Here is a 17,652-nt window from a genome sequence, read left to right as displayed (position 1 = left end):
TCACTACATACAGCAATACTGTGATATTGTTGTTTGTAGTACAACTGATCAAACGATTGCAGGTTCAAATTCCCTAAAATAACTAACAAATAAAGTGAAAAAATAGAAAATAAAAGTTTTAAAAATACAAAAAAAAAATATATAAATTCAAATAACCCCATTTTCCACAGATGAAAATAACAAAAAGTTTGATCTATGAAAATAATGGAGTAATGATAAAAAAAAATGTAAATACCTCAATTGTGGTCTTTTGGTCACCACAAGAATGCAAAATAATGAAATGAGAAGCAATCAAAATATAGTCTTCTGTACCACAAAATTATATGAATAAGGACACCACCTCACCATGCAAAAATAGTCTAAGAAAATTGGGAAGCAATTCAATTTTTTTATTTTAATAAATTTAAAAACTTTCTCTAAGCCAATAAAATAATACATGGTATATCCAGAACCATAATGACCTGGAGAATGATGCTTCCAGTTCATTTTTACTCTACACTGAACACGGTAAAAATAAAATAAAAAAAAAAATGTCAAAATTGTGTTTTTTTAAATAATTTCACCACACTTGGATTTTTTTTGCCATTTTCCCTTATCATATATGATGAAATGAATGGTATCTTTTCTCAAGCAAATAATCCCTCATATGTCTCTCAGTGTAAAAACCAAAAAAACGTTATGGCTAATGGTTAATTAAAAAAGGAGAGGAGTGAAGGCTGTATAGAGTGAAGGGGTTATCTCTATGCCACATGCTTTCAATATAGACCAAATATATTTTTTATCTTTTTTTATCTTGAGGAAAGCAGGTTGGACATAGGGCAATTCTACAAATGACCACAAGATGGCACAGCAAATATTTTACCTCCACACTGTTTCCTTCAGGTGTAGTTTGAATCTTATAGTAAACATAAAACATAAGACATGCTAGTGATGAGCTACACAAACATAACATAGGTTAAAAATTAAATACCTTCCTCCGTAATAAGAGTTTAAGTTTATAGTCTCACTATTAGCTCTAACAACTATATTCCGCAAGTATTGACCGTTTTGAAAATATTAACCTTCTTCCTTTCCTGAATTTCCATTTTTCCCACTAAACATATTTATGAATTGTAAATTTTGTTTAAAAAAAACAAATGTATTCTAATCTGACATTTACATACACACTCAGGCATGGACTGGCCCACAGGGAGGCATCAAAATCCTGTGGTGTGTCTCAGTGCAGGAGTTGGCCCTACCCACTTATAAGAGGAGTATTTGGAACAATACACTTGATTCACTATGTACAGACAAAGGCAGCATCTTATTCATTTAACAATCTACCCAGTGTAGTATTATATAGAAAAATTAGGAAAAATTGTCAACAATGGTCAGATGACAGCTATCAACCATCCCGGATTCAGGGGGACTGTCCAGCTGAGTCAGGGCGTTGCACTGAGAAAGTGAGCTGAAGTCAGGACAAAGTATTCTCTCTGCGGCTTTATTGATCAGTATCTCCTCCTCAGGAGGCGGGGCCGGCATCTGTACTCTAAACACATTTACATAAATTAAATAGACAAATTTCTTCTTTTCTTGTGATCTGGTCTCCCCTGAAATCAAACCAACAACCTGTATCAATGTAAGCAACAGCTAGGCTATGAGTTACCAGCCTACACTGACAATACTGGGAGGTAAGCAATACTGGTAGTAAGCAGGCTCATCTCGCCCTGTTCCTGAAGGACCTTCTGCAACGGTGTAGGGTGCATCTGCTTAGTCTATACTAGCATCTCACACTGGTTTATTCAGTTATTCCCTTGTAATTCAGAAGCAGCACTAGGCAACATATGCTATAAACCTTGTACAAGAATCAAATTCAGCACAGCCCACCTACGTGTTCACCCAACTGGATCATATATACAGTACAGACCAAAAGTTTGGACACACCTTCTCATTTAAAGATTTTTCTGTATTTTCATAACTATGAAAATTGTACATTCACACTGAAAGCATCAAAACTATGAATTAACACATATGGAATTATATACTTAACAAGTGTGAAACAACTGAAAATATGTCTTATATTCTTAACCTTGAGGAGATCCTCATAGTCTCTCTTGGTTTGTTGCAGTTCCCTATTGAATTTTTCACGCATCTTTTCTGCCTCACGGTCGTGACTAGACACTTCATCTTTGAATGCCCCTTTCAGGGCTGATAGCTCCCGGTCTTGCTGGTAAAGACCCTCATCCAGCCTTTGCTTCTCCTGCATCAGCTGCTTCACCTGCTCTTAAAATCTCTGCATTTCCTTTCTTGTGACCTCTGCTTCCTCCGCATCCACAGAGCCTTTCTTCACTTGGTTCAGCTCTGACTGCACCAGGGAGAAACGATTTTTCATCTCGTTCATCTCATCTTCAGATTCCTCTTCCTCATGCTTCAACTGCAAAACCTCCTCTTTGGTTTTGAGCAGGTCCTCTTTATTTTTCTGGAACATTTCCTTCCATTGGTTGATTTCCTCACTGCTTTCCTCCAGTTCTCGCTGCAAGTTCCTCACAACCTGGTTTATTTTCTGCTGTTCAGACTCCAGGCTTAGCTGGTCCTTGGACACATTCTCCATATTTTTCCTTAGTTGCTGCACATCACTCTGATACTGCTGCCTGACAAGCTCCAGCTCTTGGTCATGATTGGCCACCTCCTCTTTCATCCTGATCTCCTCTGCTTCTAAAGGAGGGTCCACACTCGGAATAAAGGCACACAGCATTGCATTTTCTTTACTTACCCTTTCAGCAAAGGCTACAGGAGCAACTTTTTTGTGGCCCTTGCACCTTTGACGACGAGAGTGGGACTTTATCACCTCGTTTAACTCCTACTGACTGAACTCTCTTTCTACTTTCGTTATGTCATCGTCAGCTGTGGGGTCTGTGTCACTCCCCATGGTGTTGTGGACCAACAAGTCACCTCCCACTTTGATGTCAACCCCTTCTACTGGAGCTAGCCAGATATCAACGGTCGAATTGTCATTTTTAGGCGGTACCAACACACGACCAGTCACCAATTCTGGTTTTGTATGCTCCACTGCCTTTTGAGACTCCACCCCCTTTTGGACAACCACACCTGTAGGGGGCACTTTAAAAAAAAATCCTGCAATAGTCTTAGGACCCAGTTCACAACATATCTTACTACTTCCCTGGGCACTCTGAGATAGTACCAGCACCACAGGAGAACTCAAGGAATGGTCCGCTGCCACCATTCTGTAAGGTGCCAACAGCTCCTGCCATTCCTGTACCATGTCCTGTTGTCGTTTCTCAAATACCTGCTGCTGCGATTTTAACAGGCACTTTAATCGCTCAATAGCTTCAGTCTCATTTGCTGCTCCCTTCACAGCCATCTTTATCAGCTCCTGCATTTCTTCAGGATACTCTATTTTGTTGTAGAGAATTTGCAGCCGGTCATCTAACCCCTTCTCCATTCCGTCTGGGGATTCTGCTCCATTCATAGCCATCGCGGTACACTGTTCACACCAGACTCTTCACACCGCTCTCCCCGGAAAAATTTTCATTGCCCCACCAAGCCACAGCAAACATGGTTTAAGTGTGATGACAATTTTCGTAACCCCATCGAGTTACAGCGAGATGCATTAATCTTTGTGACCCCGCCGAGCCACAGCCAGATGCTTGCATCCATGTTCGTCGTCCTGTGCCGTTACCCCTTGCAACCAGGCTGCAGTTGCCCGCATTCTCTAACCAATTGTGAGGTAGTGCTATTGATCATGTTGAAGGGCACACACTTCATCGGGTCAATTAAAGCACACAAGCAACGGTTTCCAGTAAACTAAAGTCCAGCAGTTTATTACACAATATATATATAGAGGTCACAAGAAAGGAAATGCAGAGATTTTAAGAGCAGGTGAAGCAGCTGATGCAGGAGAAGCAAAGGCTGGATGAGGGTCTTTACCAGCGAGACCGGGAGCTATCAGCCCTGAAAGGGGCATTAAAAGGTGAAGTGTCTAGTCACGACTGTGAGGCAGAAAAGATGCGTGAAAAATTCAATAGGGAACTGCAACAAACCAAGAGAGACTATGAGGATCTCCTCAAGGTTAAGAAAAAACTAGAGGATAAGGCTGATGCAGAGCACATGCGCCAAGTGATTGAGTCCACTCTGAAGGCAACCGTGATGAGAATGATGATCTCCGCAGAAAGATCCTAGGACTGGACGCTCAGGTGAAGGAGCTGAAGACGTTCTGTTATGATCTCCAGAGGGCAGAGACGTGCCTTAAGGATAGAATCGGCAGGATGGACGCTGAGCGGAAAAGGATGGAGGAGAAGCCACAGACCAGGGTCAGGAGTTTGCCTCTGGAAAAGGGAGGTATGAAGCAAATACCTCCTCGAATAATGCGAGCTTGGATGATTCGGTGGATGTAAGAGCCGAGATCAAGGAGCTCAAGGAAATGCTACAAGCCCATTTGAAGCAAGAGAAGCTTGAGAGACTGGCTGTCTAGAGCCAAGTGGGCGCATTGGAGACAGAGAGGGCTGAGAGAATTCTGCTGATAAAGGAGCAGTTGAAGCAGGAAAAGCTTCAGAGATGGGCTGCTGAGAGGCGAGTAGCTGTGCTAGAGGAAGAAGTTTTCGAGCTCAAAGGTCGCCTGGCAAAGTACCAATCAGTGAACGAGGCCGCCTTGGAAAGGAAAAGAGCAAACAAGTTGCGCTTAATCCTTTATACCATAAGAAGGTGGACCTGAGGAAAGCTGAGGAAGTGTTAAAATAAGATCAGTATGAGTTATAAGATGTCAAGTGTCAAGAGGAGAATTCTTGAGTTCATAGCTGTGAGTCAGCTCAGGGGAAGCATAAAGGGTGAAGAAGCTGAAAGTCAGTTGTCCCTGAAACCTGAGTCAGATGATCATTTGGAGACCACTGGTGAGACAGAAACTTCTCGGTACAAGTGCCTCATAGATGTACCCGAAGATTTTAGAGAAGAATGCACCAGAGAGTCAGTACATGAAGAGTTTAAGAAGGCCATGGGAGCCTGTAAGGTGTACTGGACCTCAAAAGCTAAACAGCTGGTGGTCCTGTCCACAACCGAAGTCACAGCAGCTAGGGGCTCAACATAGACTTTTCATGTGTATGTGTCTTTTTGGCCATGCAAAAGGACAAAACACATCATAATGATTCTCAGAATGGGATTACGCAAAAGCATACTAGGACCTGAAATACAAAAATATGTCCTATCCTAAAGGCAATGTGCACTCTCACACAGATTTTTTTTTTACTGTTCAAAGTTACATAGTTACTCAGGCTGAAAAAAGACTCAGGTCCATCAAGTTCAACCTTTTTCCACCAATTATAAATTCTTTGTCACTAAGTTATCTATAACTTTCAATGCCATTAGTGCTGAGGAAACAATTCAACTCTTTTTAAAAGCTGTTATAGTGTCGGCCATTACTACCTCTTATGGTCGGCATTCCACAGTCTGACTGCTCTAACTGTAAAGAACCTTTTCCTGTTTAGCTGCTGGAATCTCCTTTCTTCCACCCATAGTGAGTGGCCCCTGGTCCTTAGTATGGTCTTTGGAAGGAATAAGTCATGTGCTAGTCCTTTGTACTGACCACACATATATTTATACATGTAAATGAGATCTCCTCTGAAGCGACTTTTTTCTAAGCTAAACAAGCTAAACTTTTCCAACCTCTCATCATATGAGAGGCCTTCCATCCCTTGTAATAATCTAGTTGCCCGGCTTTGAACTGTCTCTAACTTTTGGATATCCGTTTTAAAATGTGGAGCCCGAAACTGGATCCCATACTCTAGATGTGGCCTCACCAGTGATTTATAAAGGGGTAACAGTACATTGGGATCACAGGATTTTATCTCCCTTTTTATACACCCTAAAATCTTGTTTGATACACCTAAAAGTAAAGCTTTTTTCCCTAAAAGTAAAGCTAAGCAACTTCCTAAATTGTCTTCTTTAATAATGTTCCACCTTTGCGGCTGCAGAGTCCGCTAAGTACTTCAAAACTGATACAAATCCACAAAGCTTTTGTTCTTGGTCCTTTGGGATATCTATTGGAACCAGAACAGAGTAATTCATTTCAATGAATTCATTTGAGTCAGTTTAGATACTGTTTGGCATCATCTGTCTTTGTAGTATTTGCATTTCTCGGACAAGCACAAAAATGTGGCAGACTATGTTTTAATGAATGACTGAAAAAGAATAAAATTGCATATTAGGAGGTCTGAAAATAAATGAAGTAATGAAGATTGCTGATATGCAATTAAATATAACCCAATAAAATATGTAAATATATATATTTTTTCAAGCAAAAATGTCTATCGCCTTTAAAAGGTCAAAGTATCTAATTAATAAAGTGGCTGCCATTTTTCTGAAGTGTAAACGGTCATCAAAAAGTAAAAATAAAATTTTATACTCATAAATTCCACTGTTATGCCACCACTCTCCACCTCTATACTGCCCACCTCTCCAACCTCATTTCCCCTCACCATCACCCTTCCGGTACTAGGTGCATCTTCTTAACCTCAAACTATGTCGGAACTTCTGGCTCTAATAGGGCCCAGGACAGTTCTGTGCATGCAAGTGCAAGGTCATGACGTCATGACCCTTTACATGCTCGGACAAAACCCTCCCAGACTTCATCAAAGCCAGAAGTCAGAGAAATCAGCGCATGATATCAATGGTGAAAAGAAAATTCCGCAATCACGGGATGGATGACAGTGAATTTTTTTTTTTCATCGTTCGTTTATTATGCTCTGGAGTCTGCAGAGCCCTTTGAGTATACTAAGGTACATTAAATTCGAGAGAATAACTTCTTCAAATTTAATTTCCTGGTAAAATCCACAAGAAAAGGAAAATTCTAATGTTTTCTGATCCTCTCATCTCTAATGATGATGTTAAGTAACATCTAAGTGTTACATGTTAGAATACAGTGCTTTTCTTTACTACTTGATGCAGTTTGGTTAATGTGACCATACTGGGCCCTCACTCCTTTTGATATCTGAGTTATGCTTATTCTGCAATGTCTTTATTGTCTGTACAAGTCCCCCTTAAAATTGTAAAGTGCTGCGGAATATGTTGGCGCTATAAAAATAAAAATTATTATTATTATGTGTTTTTGACTATAGCCAAATAGAAAAGAAAATATTACTTCCTCTATTAACAAATTACAGAAATCTTTCAATTTTCACGCACTGGCCATTAGCCTAATATTATGTTGATACTTTCTGTTCTTTTCAGCATTCACATGCATTTAGGCAGCAATAGACTGTCTCTGACCAGTAGCGTAGCTACCGGGGGGCAGAGAGGGCGGTCATCCCGCGCTCTGAGGGGCCCACCCAGAGCTACACTATTGTAACTGTAGCGGCATGAGCAGCACGCCATTACAGTTACACTCCGGGCAGAGGAGGGAGACTCGATGTCCCTGCACTGCCTGGCGGCCGCTATGGGGCCCTTGAGGGGGAGGGGGCCCCTGGTGCCAGCATCGACCCTCCCACCATTCACCGCAACCGTGAGCTCAGTGATGGGAGAGGGAGCGACGCTGACATCATCACTTGGTGCCCGGCCCGCTGTGCTGAAGATGTGTGCGGGCCAGGCACTCAGAGCAGTGGGGGAACCAGGAGGAGAGAGAGGTGAGTATTGTGCTTATTTATTTATTTTTTCTTATGGGGTGATTATGCTACAGACTGCCTATGGGGGGTGGAGGGGATTATGCTACAGACTGCCTATAGGGGGGTGGGGGGATTATTCTGCAGACTGCCTATGGGGGGTGGGGGGGATTATGCTACATACTGCCTATGGGGGGTGAGGAGGATTATGCTACAGACTGCTTATGGGGGGGTGGGGAAATTATGCTACAGACTTCCTATGGGGGGTGGGGGGATTGTGCTACAGACTGCCTGTGGGGGGATTATGCTACAGACTGCCTATAGGGGATGGGAGGATAATGCTACAGACTGTCTATGGGGGGTGGGGGAATTATATTATTGACTGCCTATGGGGGGGATTATCCTACAGACTCTGCCTATAGGGAGTGCATTATACTATATTGAGGACTATCTGCCACATTATACTATATGGAGGTTATTTATACAGTGTGTGGATTACAGTTAGGGTCATACAGTGTGGGAGATTATGTGGGGTCTTTGCACAGTGTAGGGGCCACCATACAGTGTGGGAGATAATGTGGGGTCTTTGTATATTGTGGAGGCCATCATACAGTGTGGGAGATAATCTGGGGTCTTTGTATAGTGTGGGGGCCATCATAAAACGTGGGAGATAATGTGGGGTCTTTTCACAGTGTGGGGGCCATCATACAATGTGGGAGATAATGTGGGGTCTTTTCACAGTGTGGGGGCCATCGTACAGTGTGGTAGATAATGTGGGTCTTTGCACAATGTGGGGGCCATCATTCAGTGTGGGATATAATGTGGAGTCTTTGCACAGTGTGAGGTCCATCATACAGTGTGGGAGATAATGTGGGGTCTTTGCACAGTGTGGGGTCCATCATACAGTGTTGGAGACATCAGTTTGGAGGCTACAAAGGGGTCAGTATACTGTGTGATGGGTACAATACAGTGAGGGGGCATTATACTGTGTATAGGAGAGTATCATACTGTGTGTAGGGGAGCTGTACATGGGGGGAGACTCAGGACATTATTAAATGTTAAATGGGCTCTTATCGTTATAGGGGAACTCAGGTTATTGTGACTGTCAGAGGGGCACACAGAGGGCATTATTACTTTCTCGGGGGCAAAATGTGGTCACTGTTTTCTAGGGCACTTGCACACTGCATTACTATATTCTGGAGGGCTGTTTTACCATCTTGAGAGCACACAGAAGGTGCAGTAATATGGACACGTACAGCAACAGAGGCTCAGTACTGGGGTATCAGCAGGAAGAGGTGTTTGTGCACGTGGGGAATAGATGAAGACGGGGCCTGAAATGTAAGGAGTCAAATGTGTCTTTGTTGTGATCTCTGCAGACCTGAGACTCTGAGTCCTGGATGGAAAAGTCGTCGTGTCGGCCTGGGCCAAATGGAAAAGATGGGAAAAGTGAACAATTTAATCAGAAATAACGTCAGCTGTAAGTTACTATATATAACTGTGCTGTGATCTCTTATATGTTCTGCAGGACTGGTATCTAGCAATATGTCACCATATGGCAGTAATAGCAGTGCTGGTCTTTGTATAGAGATTATTTTCAGTAACCTTGCTGTCATCTGCTGAGGTTCTCCTACATCCACTATCTGGGTGCGCCACTATTTTTGTAATCAGGGTTACCTGGTTAGGGGCCCACTCAGAAGTTTCGCCCCCCCCCCTGAACCAAAACCCTAGCTATACCTCTGTCTCTGACTCATTGTTTTGTATAGGAGATTTTTCTAGGCATCCTCTTATCTGGCCAAGGACTTTAAGAAGGGAGAAGGCAGAGTTGAATTGTGACCATCACCTTGTGTGACTGGTGAATCCAATGTTATTAACTCTATAATAAAAGTGATACTATACCTATCAGTATAATCCTGCCTGTTAAGATATACTCTAAACTGCTGAAAAGTGTCTCTAGAGAACTGGATTAGCAGCATAATGCTGGATTTCTGATCTGGAAAAAACCTGATTAAAAATAGGTCATTTTCTGATTTCACATTCCCTTTTAGAAACCCAGCAATACCATAACTGAACTTTTTCACCAAAACCCATTAACTTTTCTTTGCCATTGTTCTAGCTTTTTTTCTCTGCATTTTTATGCTCAACCATAGATATGGCTGTATTTATCCAAGTGGAACTGAATTCTACTTGAATTTAGCAAAAACTTGAATCTCCCAGAGTTTGGATTTTTTTAATTTTGCTTTGCATTATTTCAACAAAATGGAAGCCTGATACCTCACCATTCACCTGTGCTGCTGTCCCTACTGCTCACATATACCATCTGGTCCTATGTGCCTCTTTTTTGGCATTGTGTGCTGCATTTTCAGTGTCTTCATTTTAGGCCAGGACTTCTTGTGGTGGGCCACTGGAGAGGCGCCAGGTGTTGCAGAAGGGCCAGCTGGGGTGCGTAGTCTCGCTGGCAGCAGATAATGATGTCACGGTAGCTGATGTGGTTCGCCTGACCCCACAACGCTTCCCTCGTGTCCACAACAATTTCAAAAGCGGGAGGTGGTACTTGTGGATGGTATAGGACCCCCCGGGGACACTCCTGTAGCGGTGGTGTCTGGGTGCAGGTTTGGGAGTGCCCGTGATGTTTGTGCAATCTCAAGCAGCCAGACACGCAGGTGAACTTGTAACCATAACAATTTTACTGAAGGAGGTAACGGGGTACAGTCTCTCTTACAGGCAAAATTCACAGTATATTGTGCATATGAAAGTAATGGTTTTCTCTGCATGAGACAAGCGAGGTTATGGCCTCTCAGTGCGGCTGGAGCAGAGTTCTCTAAACTTGATAGTACAGGAAATGCTATGCACAGTACAAGAAATATTAAACTGATGGAGGGACCTTCATAGATTGGCTCTCTGTGGAAACACACTAAAGTGTGGATGTACTCACAGTTTTTATCCCACCGTTCCCTCTCTCAGGGGGTAGGTTTAAGCAAAGTCAGTGGTGTGGCAGCCATGTGGATCTGGTCCTGGCTAGAAGTGATCAGGATAACCAGAGAGCAGGAGAGTCCATGTACAGCATTCTCTCTTCTGACTGGAAGATACTTCACTCTTTTTGTGAAGGAGATTATTTGAGGAAAAATGTCCCCTCAGCATAGACTGGCATTGAAAACACTTCTCTGTGAGAATAAAGTCTCTCCTCAATCTTCCTGAGGTAGCAGGAACCACCCACAACTGGTTTGTACCAGCGTTCAGTCAGAGTGAGAACCCTGAGCTGGGAGACTCCTCCCAGCCATTGCTATGGCAGCTTGTTGTGTGGAAAATAAATCACTTACCTTTCATATACACACATTGGCTAGTAGATGGCAGGAAAGTACAATTTACAATGCAATGTATTATATCCCCTTATTCAGTGCACAAAATGGAACAAATCTACTACCACACTACAACTGTCTCATTTAGCAGCAAAAGATCCGGTACCAGGATACCCCATTCTGACCTTGTCTAGGCCTTGGATATCACTGTGTGACATAAGATCAACACCTACATCATAAAGTTGTGACATCACGATGTGCAACACATCAGCACAGTGCGCAGGGACATCCGAGGCTTGGTCGTGAGTGGAAGTCAAGCCATAGTGTGAAGACACTGGAGATGCTGCACACGATGGTGGAAAAAAGAAGCATGGAGACCCAGACAGAATGTAGTGAGCAGTGAGGGCGATAGCACAAGTGAATGGTGAGGTGATTATTAGGATGCTTTGTTTTTATATCTTGCATTTATTATGCTCTGGGGTTTACAGAGACCCCACAACATTCAGAAACATTCAATTAGTTGGAAATAACAGTGCAGCAAAACAAATTTGAATTCTGTCAGATTTACTTATCATTAGTGATGAGCGAGCATGCTCGCTACTGCTCTGTGCTTGCCCGAGCATCTCACTGCTTGAGATGCTCGGCGCACGCCGAGTATTTCCGGGGTTGCTCGGAGGGAGCTCGGATCCCCTCCCTACATGTTTGGCAATCTTTAGAGCGCCAATCAACATGCAGGGATTGCCTGCCACTCACTGTAATGCCGTAACCATGTTGGTTGTGGCATTATAGTGATTGGCTGGCCGCACAGCGTCATCAGGTCTATGTCAGACCTGGCGTCGCCATGTTCGTCACAGTCACTCCGGAATCAGACAGTGTAGGGAGAGGTGCTGCTGAGCTAGGGAGAGATTTTCTTGTGTATTAGGTAGTGTAGGGAGAAAAATCGTACATTACACATATCCATCTTAACAAACAGTGCTTTTGAGGACTAACTAATCCATCTGCAGAGATATCAGGCAGGCAGTGTATTTAGGCTGGCAGGCAGGGTATATAGCACACTGCAGTGCATATAGCACAAGAGGCTCCATTCCAATACTGCCTTCTGGCGCTGTTAGATATTTCTATACAAAGGCCCAGGTATCATGGGCCAGGAATACTTTTCTTTGGATCTTAATCGTCATTATTTGCATAAAAAGCAATCCAGAGTAGAGATGAGCGTTGTTCTACTCGAACTGTTCGCCAATCTCAAATTCGAGCTGTTTTGTGCGGTGTTCGAGCCGTTCGGCGAACACGAACAATTTGAGAAAAATTCAGCTGTTCGAGGTTATGTTCGATAACTGTTCGTGCACCAAAATCATAACTGGATTTTTTCTCAGTAATGATGAAAATTAAAGTTAATACGCAGTTTGAGTGTACAGCGGGGTGGGGGGAGGGGCAGGGGATGGATCTCTGCAGGAACAATGAAGATCTCCATTTTTGTTTTCTCTTTCCCGCATTTACAGTGGGGAGGTGCAATCTGTCAGCCTATCAGCAGCGCACACACGGAGCGAAGTGCTTTTTTTCACACAGGCAAGGGCATGTGTCATTGGCAGTGTATGTCACATGTCCTTGCCCTATAAGACCAAGCCATTTTCCCCGTCGCCACCATTTTCTCACTGCTGCAGCTGCGTGTTAGACGGCACCGCTGTTGCTGTGTGCGCTATACCTTGTTAATTTCAAGCCAATTTTCGCACAAATCTACAGATAGCTTGGGAGTAGGGAATAGTTGTGATTGCAGTCCTTTTAAGGACTAGGTTACAGCATTTCCTACGACTTTTATCAGGCAGGTCTGTGCTCTTAAATAGATAGATTGTGGGAGTAAAGACTAATTGTAATTGGAGTCCTTTTCAGGACTAGGTTACATCAGTTCCTATCAGTTTTTGCCAGGCAGGTCTGTGCAAGTTTTTTTCACAGCATTTGGCTGAATCTAGCAAAGCTAATCCTTTTTGGCCTATTGCAGAGTGTGTTAGTCAGTGGAGTAGCCTATCTGTGTGGCAAGATATACCACCTGTGTATAGAATACCAATTTTTTTACTGCACCTAGTGAAGTAAAATCTTTTGGGCATAGCATCATTCTATTAGTCCATCTATACTGACCTCCATCAGGTTGCAAATTGAATATAATTTTTTTCTGCATCTAGCTCTGAAAAAATATTGGGCTTCTAGCTGTGTGTGGGACTTGTTGTATTAGTCCATCTATACTGACCTCCATCAGGTTGCAAACTGCATATATTTTTTTCTTCATCTACCTCTGAAAAAATATTGGGCTTCTAGCTGTGTGTGGGACTTGTTCTATTAATCCATGTATACAGACCTCCATCAGGTTGCAAACTGAATATATTTTTTTCTGCATCTACCTCTGAAAAAATATTGGGCTTCTAGCTGTGTGTGGGACTTGTTGTATTAGTCCATCTATATTGACCTCCATCAGGTTGCAAACTGAATATATTTTTTTCTGCATCTACCTCTGAAAAAATATTGGGCTTCTAGCTGTGTGTGGGACTTGTTCTATTAATCCATCTATACAGACCTCCATCAGGTTGCAAACTGAATATATTTTTTTCTGCATCTACCTCTGAAAAAATATTGGGCTTCTAGCTGTGTGTGGGACTTGTTGTATTAGTCAATCTATACTGACCTCCATCAGGTTGCAAACTGAATATATTTTTTTCTGCATCTACCTCTGAAAAAATATTGGGCTTCTAGCTGTGTGTGGGACTTGTTCTATTAATCCATCTATACAGACCTCCATCAGGTTGCAGACTGAATATATTTTTTTCTGCATCTACCTCTGAAAAAATATTGGGCTTCTAGCTGTGTGTGGGACTTGTTGTATTAGTCCATCTATACTGACCTCCATCAGGTTGCAAACTGAATATATTTTTTTCTGCATCTACCTCTGAAAAAATATTGGGCTTCTAGCTGTGTGTGGGACTTGTTCTATTAATCCATCTATACAGACCTCCATCAGGTTGCAAACTGAATATATTTTTTTCTGCATCTACCTCTGAAAAAATATTGGGCTTCTAGCTGTGTGTGGGACTTGTTGTATTAGTCCATCTATACTGACCTCCATCAGGTTGCAAACTGCATATATTTTTTTCTTCATCTACCTCTGAAAAAATATTGGGCTTCTAGCTGTGTGTGGGACTTGTTCTATTAATCCATCTATACAGACCTCCATCAGGTTGCAAACTGAATATATTTTTTTCTGCATCTACCTCTGAAAAAATATTGGGCTTCTAGCTGTGTGTGGGACTTGTTGTATTAGTCCATCTATACTGACCTCCATCAGGTTGCAAACTGCATATATTTTTTTCTTCATCTACCTCTGAAAAAATATTGGGCTTCTAGCTGTGTGTGGGACTTGTTCTATTAATCCATCTATACAGACCTCCATCAGGTTGCAAACTGAATATATTTTTTTCTGCATCTACCTCTGAAAAAATATTGGGCTTCTACCTGTGTGTGGGACTTGTTGTATTAGTCCATCTATACTGACCTCCATCAGGTTGCAAACTGAATATATTTTTTTCTGCATCTACCTCTGAAAAAATATTGGGCTTCTAGCTGTGTGTGGGACTTGTTCTATTAATCCATCTATACAGACCTCCATCAGGTTGCAAACTGAATATATTTTTTTCTGCATCTAGCTCTGAAAAAATATTTGGCCTTCTAGCAGTGTGTGGGACTTTCTCTATTAGTCCATCTATACTGACCTCCATCAGGTTGCAAATTGAATATAATTTTTTTCTGCATCTAACCCAGCCAATAGTTTTGGCCTAATACCACAGTTTGGCCTCTCAGCTCTGCTCGGTTCCCATCCATTGTTTTTTTGTGCAAACAACTCCAGAGTTGTTAATTAGTTAACCACCAAAATGAGTGGAAAAAGGCCTGCTGCTGGTGGAAAGGGGAATAGGCGTGTTGGGAAGGGGAAAAAAGGTTGTGTCCGTGGGGTAGGTGTTAAAGCAACAGTAACATCTGCAGAAGAAAGACCATCTTCCAGCCAAACTAAAATGTCTACTTCTTTTAGCGAACAATGTGATAAGATCCCTTTCTTACGGCCACGCCAATCGCTACAAATTCCAGATGAGGCACAAAAACAGCAGGTGCTTCAACGGATATCAAGTGCTCCTTTAAGTGGGCTCTCCTCCACATTAACTTCAACATCACAAATACTCCAGTCCTCAAAGGTGTCACCCCAATCGCACTTGCTTCCTCACAGCTCCCAAATCTCCAGCTGCCCGTCTGAGTATGAGGTAGAACAGATGGTTGAGTCTGCAGAGCTGTTTACTCATACTATAGCCTGGGAATCAGAGGTCGACTCCAGCGCTTCTGTGAATCCAGACGAGGAAATGATCTGCACTGATGCCCAGAATCTTTATGAGTCGGATCCAGGACCAGACGCAGAAGGTTCTGACCATAATGTAGACCCTCATTCCCAAACTGTAACTCCTGTTGGTGGAGACAATGAGGAAGACGATGATAAGACTCAAATACCTGATTGGAGCGACAACTTTAGTTTTTTGTCAGGGCAGGAACAGGTTGGCTCTGAGGACGACGGGTGTGATAAAGCACAGGGTGATGATGATGAGGTTGGAGATCCCACTTACTGTCAACCCACAGTCAGCCAAGAGATGAGGTCAGCAGAGGAGGTGGAGGAAGATGCTAGTGACGACGAGGTCAGGTTGCGCCTTCCTGGACAGAGACGTAGTATTGTAAGCACGTCAACAACTGCATCCTCAAACACAACTCTGCCTCTTACCACAAGTCGTGGTGGCTCTTCAGGTCGCATGGGTGCTAAGCCTTGCATAGCCTGGGCATTTTTTCAGATCGATAAAGATGACCCAACTCGTGTTATCTGTAACATTTGTCAGCAAAAGCTAAGTAGAGGCCAAAAAATACATAGTTTGAGTACTTCATGCATGAACCGGCACATGGACATGAAGCATAAGTTGCAGTGGGAAGCTCAGTGTGCTACAATGCGGCCTAGCCGGCCGGGCCAACCACCGTCTGCCATATCTTGTGCATCCGCGGCCTCTTCATCCTCTGTGACTGGGGGGACAGCAGTCACACCTGTTTTGGGGCGCAGACCTGCCACCTCTTTACCCGCAACAGCCAGCGTGATTGGCAGGTCATCATTTTCTTTGGAGGTGGTAACACCAGCTGGTGTTGAGCGCTGTCCGACATCGATAGCACCACCTTTGGATCAAGGCAACCTAACATGTCCGCATGCATCTTCCTCACAGACCGGCAGTTTGCCGGGGACACCCTTATCAACCCCGTCTAAGCACAATAGCCAGCCCTCGGTCCCTCAGATGTGGACAAGTAAAAGACCATTTCCTCCTAGCCATGAGAAAGCTAAGAGGTTGAATTTCACCATCTGCAAGTTCTTGGCTACAGAAATGCTGCCTTTCCGCCTGGTGGACACTGAGGATTTTCGAGACCTTATGTCCGTCGCAGTGCCCCAGTACCAGATGCCCAGTCGGCACTACTTCTCAAAGAAAGGTGTGCCTGCGCTCCACCAGCATGTCGCACACAACATCACCGCTTCTTTGAGAAACTCTGTGTGTGACAGGGTGCATTTCACCACAGACACTTGGACGAGTAGGCATGGACAGGGGCGTTACATGTCGCTGACTGGGCACTGGGTAACTATGGTGACAGCAGGACAAGGGGCTGCTGTCCAAGTCTTGCCGTCCCCACGAGTTGTGCGTCAATCCTCTTTATGTCAAAGTTCCTCCACTGCTTCTGCCTCCTCAACCTCCTCTCGGTCTTCCACCTGCACCCAAAGCCTGTCTGGTCATGCCACAAGCTTTCTAACTGCGCAGAAGGGATCCTGCACACCTCCTTACTATGCTGGCAGTAGGGCTCAACGTCATCAGGCGGTTTTTACATTGAAATGTCTGGGAAATGTGAGTCACCCAGCTGAGGAGTTGTGGTCAGCTCTGGAGAACCAATTTCATGAATGGTTGTCTCCACTGGACCTGAAACCAGGGAAGGCCGTGTGCGACAATGCTGCAAACCTGGGTGCGGCCCTTCGCCGGGGCAATGTCACACACGTGCCTTGTATGGCTCACGTGTTGAACCTGGTTGTCCAGCAATTTTTAGCCCACTATCCCAGACTAGATGGCCTTCTGCAGAGGGCACGGTCGCTGTTTGCTCACTTCCGCCGTTCGCATCCCGCAGCTCAGCGACTTACATCTCTACAGAAGTCGTTGGGCCTGTCACTTCACCGGCTAAAATGCGATGTGCCTACCCGTTGGAATTCAACTCTGCACATGTTGCAGGGACTGTGGCAGCACCGACAAGCCCTGGTGCAATACGTTCTGACGTATAGCCTGGGCCAACGAGATCCAGAGGTGGGGCAAATCACGCTGGAGGAGTGGTCTCAGATCAGGGACCTATGCACCCTTCTGCACAGTTTTGAAATGGCGACGAAGATGTTTACTGCTGACGATGCCATTATCAGCATGACTATTCCGGTGATTTACATGCTGGAGCACATGTTAAACAGAATTCGGAGTCAGGTGGTGGCACAAGAGGAGGTGGAGGAAGTAGAGGAGGAGGAGTTGTATGCGGAAGGGCTAACATCTGCAAGGTCCAGACGGTCGGCAGCACCAAGGCGGCAGGCATGTGAGGGTGGGGGAGATGGTTTTACCAGGGCGCATGGTAGCAGCCAAACTAGTGAGGAAGGTGCAGGAGCCCAGGAAGAAGTGGAGGACGAACTGATG

Source organism: Phyllobates terribilis, unplaced genomic scaffold (genome assembly GCF_046119375.1).
Source record: "Phyllobates terribilis strain yellow unplaced genomic scaffold, ASM4611937v1 Scaffold_11__3_contigs__length_659146591, whole genome shotgun sequence".
Lineage (NCBI taxonomy): Eukaryota > Metazoa > Chordata > Amphibia > Anura > Dendrobatidae > Phyllobates > Phyllobates terribilis.
The sequence above is the reverse complement of the archived record's forward strand: the minus strand, read 5'-3'. Positions refer to the sequence as shown.